Raw genomic sequence first — 6,002 nt, 5'->3', positions numbered from 1 at the left:
TGCTACCTTCTGGCCTTGGAAACACAATGGGGTGCTGTGAGTCAAGTCAGGTTTACTCTGTTGCATCGTCACCAGCAATAAATGTTCGGCAGGCCAAATTAGTCCTTTGGCTACATCTGCCAATCCAGTTATCTTCAAATTGTGCCGTCGCTCACACCTCTGCAAACCTTCTGAACAGATATAACTGACTGGAACTTAATAAACGATACTGGCATAGAAAGAAATGTGGCTTATCTGTGGCTCAAGAGTGCTGGGCACAGAGGAAGAGAAAGAGAGAATGGATGCAAAAATGACTTGGAATCCTAATCTATGAATACACACAGGGTCAGATTTTAAATAGTACCATACTCCTCTGGGACTACTCACGGAGGAAGGTATTACTCAGAGTGGGGCTGACAGAACTGGAGCTATAACGAGCAAATCTGTTGAGTAAACATTGGCTTTTTTCCTCTCTCCTCATTATCTCTTTTCAAAGTAGAACCATACTTTAAAAGATTACAAACACATCATATCCGGCAGAGACAGCAATAACACAAGTACGTAGAGACAAAATTAGAAAGACCAAGGCATAAAATGAGATTAAACTAGCTAGAGACAAAAAGAGTAAAAAGAAAACATTCTACAGATACATTAGAAGCAAGAGGAAGACCAAGGACAGGGTAGGCCGGTTACTCAATGGGGGGCAGGAGGGAGGGGAATGGGACATGATGGACAATAACAAACACTTTGGAAATGGCAAAATGACTTTTGTTTCAGTTTTCACCAAAAAGTTTAATAGCAATTGAACATATAACTTAATGAATGTCAGTGGAAATAAGGTAGGATCAGAGGCTACAAGAGGGAAAGAACAAGTTAAAAAACGCTTAGACAAGTCAGAGTCTTCAAGTCACTGGGGTCTGACGAAATACATCCTATAATACTCAAGGAGCTGACTGAGGAGATATCTGAGCCATTAGTGATTATCTTCAAAAAAGTCATGGAAGACAGATGAGATTCCAGAGGACTGGAAAAGGACAAATATAGTGCCAATCTATAAAAATGGGACTGAGGACACCCCAGGGAATTACAGACCAGTCATCTTAACATCAGTACCCGGAAAGATAATGGAGCAAATAATTAAGCAATCAATTTGCAGACACCTAAAAGAAAATATAGCGATTAATAGCCAGCATGGATTTGTCAGGAACAAATCATGTCACAGCAACCTAATAGCTTTCTTTGACTGGGTAACAAGCCTTGTGGACAGGGGGAAAGTGGTAGATGTGGTATATCTTGACTTTAGTAAGGCTTTTGATGCTGTCTCACATGACCTTCTCATTAACAAACTAGGGAAATACAACCTAGATGGAGTTACTAAAGGTGGGTGCATAACTGGTTGGAAAACCATTCCCAGAGATGAGTTATAAGTGGTTCACAGTCAAGCTAAAAGGGCATATCAAGTGCGGTCCTGCAGAGATCCGTTATGGGTCTGGTTCTGTTCAATATCTTCATCAATGATTTAGATAATGTCATAGAGAGTACAGTTATAAAGTTTGGAAATGATACCAAACTTGAAGGGGGTGCAAGTGTTTTTGAGGATAGGATTAAAATTCAAAATGATCTGGACAAACTGGAGAAATGATCTGCTGTAAATAGGATGAAATTCAATACGGACAAATTCGAAGTTCTCCACTTAGGAAGGAACCATCAGTTTCACACATACAAAATGAGAAATGACTGCCTGGGAAGGAGTACTGCAGAAATGGATCAGCCAGGGAGTGTGTGTGTGTCATAGTGGATCATAAGCTAAATGAGAGTCAACAGTGTAACATTTATGATGTTGCACCCCATAATGCTTTATAGAAAAACGCTTGTGAGTGAAAATATGACATAACTGAAATATGTTTTATGGTAGATGTGCCACATAACATGTCTTTGCAAAGGTTATGATCTACAGAATATATTCATCCTGTTTGTATGCATCTATCATTTTTATATCTGAAATTATGAGCGTTGGCTCTGTGCTAGTAATTAAAGTGTTTACTGTAGGAAGCACATAAGGCAGATTTGGTCAACATAGTGTGAAGGGGTTATTCAAGTAATTGGGAGTACTTAACTAACAGTGGACTTTGGAAGACGCCAATCCACATCTGAGCTTTCCTGGGAACATTCAAACTAACATGTAAACAATGGTGTCAGCCTCCAAAAAGCTGAATCATCCATAGACATGTGACTTGCCCAGGAGGCTACAGACTCCATCTTGCTGTTGTAATTTTGCACAGGAGAACAAAGGGGTTTCCACCCACAAGAGAGAGAAGATAAAAGGCCCTGGAAACCCCTCCATTTTGTCTTCAGCTGTATCAAAAGATACACCACCCCAAAGAGATGCCTGAAAGAAACTGGAACAAAGGACAGTTACTACAGAGGTGTGAGAGATTGCTGGACCCAGACTAGGAAGGAATCTAGTCTGTGAAAGAAGCTTATTGGAACATCTCTAAGGGTGAGATTTACCTGCATTTAGTTTCCTATTGTATTAGGCTTAGACTTGCATGTTTTTGTTTTATTTTGCTTGGTAATTTACTTTTTACTGTCTGTTATTACTTGGAACGACTTAAATCCTACTTTTTACACATAATAAAATCACTTTTTGCTTATTAATTAACCCAGAGCAAGTAATTAATATCTGGGGGAGCAAACAGCTGTGCATATTTCAATATCAGTGTTATAGAGGGGGAACGATTTATGAGTTTACTCTGTATAAGCTTTATATAGAGTAAAATGGATTTATTCGGGGTTTGTACCCCATTGGGAACTGAGTATCTGGGTGCTGGAGACAAGAGCACTTAAGCTGCTTTCAGTTAAGCAGCTTTTGGGGATGTGGTTCAGACCTCGGTCTGTGTTTGCAGAAGGCTAGCGTGTCTGGCTCAACAAGACAGGGTACTGAAGTCTCAAACTGGCAGAGAAAATGGGCTGAGATAATCTCAGCACATCAGGTGGCAATCCCAAGGGGGTCTCTGTGACCCAACCCATCACAACATTGTTGCAAAAAAAAGCAAACATCATTCTGAGATGTATTAGTAGGAGTGTTGTGAGCAAGACATGAGAAGTAATTCTCCTGCTGTACTCTGCTCTGATTAGGCCTCAACTGGAGTACTGTGTCCAGTTCTGGGCACCACATTTCAGGAAAGATGTGGGCAATTGGAGAAATTCTAGATGAGAGCAACAAATATTATTAAAGGTCTAGAAAACAACCAATGAGGGAAGATTGAAAACATTGGTTTTGTTTAGCCTGGAGAAGAGAAGATTAAGAGGGGACATGATAACAGTTTTCAAGTACATAAAAGGTTGTTGTTACAAGGAGGAAGGAGAAAAAATGTTCTCTTAACCTCTGAGAATTGGACAAGAAGCGATGAGCTTAAATTGCAACAAGGGAGGTTTAGGCTGGACATTAGGAAAATCTTCCTCACTGTCGGAGTGGTTAAGCACTGGAATAAATTGCCTAGGAAGGTTGTGGAACATCCATTATTGGAGATTTTTAAGAGCAGGTTAGACAAACAACTGTCAGGGATGGTCTAGATGAGAGGTCGGCAACCTCTGGCACGTGGCTTGCCAGGGTAAGCACCCTGGCAGGCCGGGCCAGTTTGTTTACCTATTGCGTCTGCAGGTTCGGCCGATCGCAGCTCCCACTGGCCGCGGTTCGCCATCCCAGGCCAATCAGGGCTGCGGGAAGCCACGGCCAGCACATCCCTCGACCCGTGCCTCTTCCTGCAGCCCCCGTTGGCCTGGGGCGGTGAACCGCAGCCAGTGGGAGCTGCGATCAGCCGAACCTGTGGACACAGCAGGTAAACAAACTGGCCCGGCCCACCAGGGTGCTTACCCTGGAAAGCTGCGTGCCAGAGGTTGCCAACCCCTAGTCTAGATAAAACTTAGTCCTGCCTTCGGCGCAGAGGACAGGACTAGAAGACCTCTCGAGGTCCCTTCCAGTCCTACAATTCTATGATTCTATGAATGGGTTAAGGAAACAGACTCAGTTTCAAGCTTTCAAGGAAATATGGAAAACATAAGGGAGGAAAAAACTTTTAAAATTACAAAAATGTTTGTGTCTCCTTAGCTGCATTTTGACTAGTTGAGCTGTCAATATTTCTACTTCCCAGCTTAACAGGAGTCATTTCAGCTGTTTATTTTTCTTAAGGTGTTCATTTTGCATCGCAGAAATGAAGTATATGCAAAAGCAGATTATGGATGACATCTCCTACAAGTTAAACAAACAACTTGGCTTTTCTTCTGTGTTCATTTTCAGCTCCAGTGCTCTGGATAGGAGAAATATTTACTTATAAAAATTTTCCACTCTCCTCCTTCATAAAGATTGACAATAATAATAAATAATAACACAGACCACTGTAATTGATGGAACTCAGAGCAGGATTTGACCCTGCTTCTTTGGCCATCTGTAGCACTCTTCTTCTGTATATTTGTACAATGAAGTACCAACCTGTTTAGATAAGATAGTAATTCCTAGAGAAAAGAGTTAGATCAACATACAATTTTGGCATCGTTACTTGGAAAGAGCAAGTGATGGGGATCTATTTCAGGTAAGGAAAGCTTATCTTCATCATAGCAATTAGAGCCACTTTGAAAATAAGCATTTTTCCTGCACTCTAGCTATTATGGGATATAAGGATGATCCCTTAGGGGCCATTACAGCAAGCCCACCCCACAATTTACTGAAAGCCACGTTTGACCTTATGCTCTTGGGCTGCATTGAGCTCAGAACAGCTGTAGCCCAGAATCAGGGCAAGCAGGTGCACCCAGAGAGCACACCTCCTGGGCTACTGAATACATTAGGAATATCTTTGTGTTCCATTTGAATCTGTGTTGTGTTGCCAAAAAAATGTCCTAAAAGCTGCCCTAAATCTTACTTATGAACTATGGGCCATATGCTCCTGCTCATGCAGCATGGAGGGAACGGAAAGGACCAAGTATCACAAAGAAGAGTCCTCACATGAGGATTCATGATATTTTCTTCTCCACTGAGAGCTACTTGCCTTCCCTTAGCAGTTACTTTAATCATTTCTGGTCTGCTCAAGAAATGGAGGGGTTAGTACTGGTGCCATAGGAAGGCAAAGTCTAGGAATGACCCATTGTTCATGGTGTATTGCCCTTCAAATCCTTTAAAAGTAACAATGCATAAAACATCTTAAGTTACTATTGATTGGAGCAGTAACTCCCCGGCCATGGATCTGGCCCTGGGGAAGGGGCATGTGCTTATGGAGAGACCCTGCATGACATGTAGCCAGGATGATGGCAGGGAGACCTGTGGAAGCTTGGGCTTACATGGGATTCTTCTCTGTGGATGGCAGCATGCAGCCTTTTGTTTGCTATTCCCCATCCCACAATTGTTAGGTAACCATATGTCCCATTTTGGCCAGGACATTTTTTAAGACCTGTCCTAGGTGTCCTGACTTTTTTGGAAAAAGTGGGCATTTGTCCCATTTGCTCTTTCCAACTTGATCAGTTGGTAAGAACAAATGGGACAAATACCCATTTTTGTCAAAATTGGGGTGCAGAGGAATGTGTGGAGGGGTGAGTGGCGATGCCAGTCCCATGCAGGGGGGCAGGCAAGTCTCAGGTGAGCAGCAATGCCAACCCCACTTGGAGTAGGGGGACCTGGATGAGTGGCTCGGGCCAGCCCTGCATGGAAGCAGTGGTGGGGTGGGTTGGGGTAGCCCCATACTGTATCCCAATTTCCCTTTGGGAAATATGGTCACCCTAACAATTGTGCATCTGCTATCTAAGCATCCAAAAGGGGTTGATTCCACAGCGTGATGCTAGCCCAGGACCTGTAGATTTCTTTCCTTTTTGTGCCTTTTAAGTTACAAAGATCACAATTTGTCAGTATGTGACCAAACCCCGAAGAGATACACTCCTTGACAGCCAAGATTATTCATAAAATATCAGAGCAGTAGAAACACCGAAGAGTAAAAAGAGTCTGATCCCATCATCCCTATTAAATAAACATTTGT

Source organism: Chelonoidis abingdonii, chromosome 6, assembly GCF_003597395.2.
Source record: "Chelonoidis abingdonii isolate Lonesome George chromosome 6, CheloAbing_2.0, whole genome shotgun sequence".
Taxonomy (NCBI): Eukaryota; Metazoa; Chordata; order Testudines; family Testudinidae; genus Chelonoidis; species Chelonoidis abingdonii.
This window is presented reverse-complemented; position numbering follows the sequence as displayed.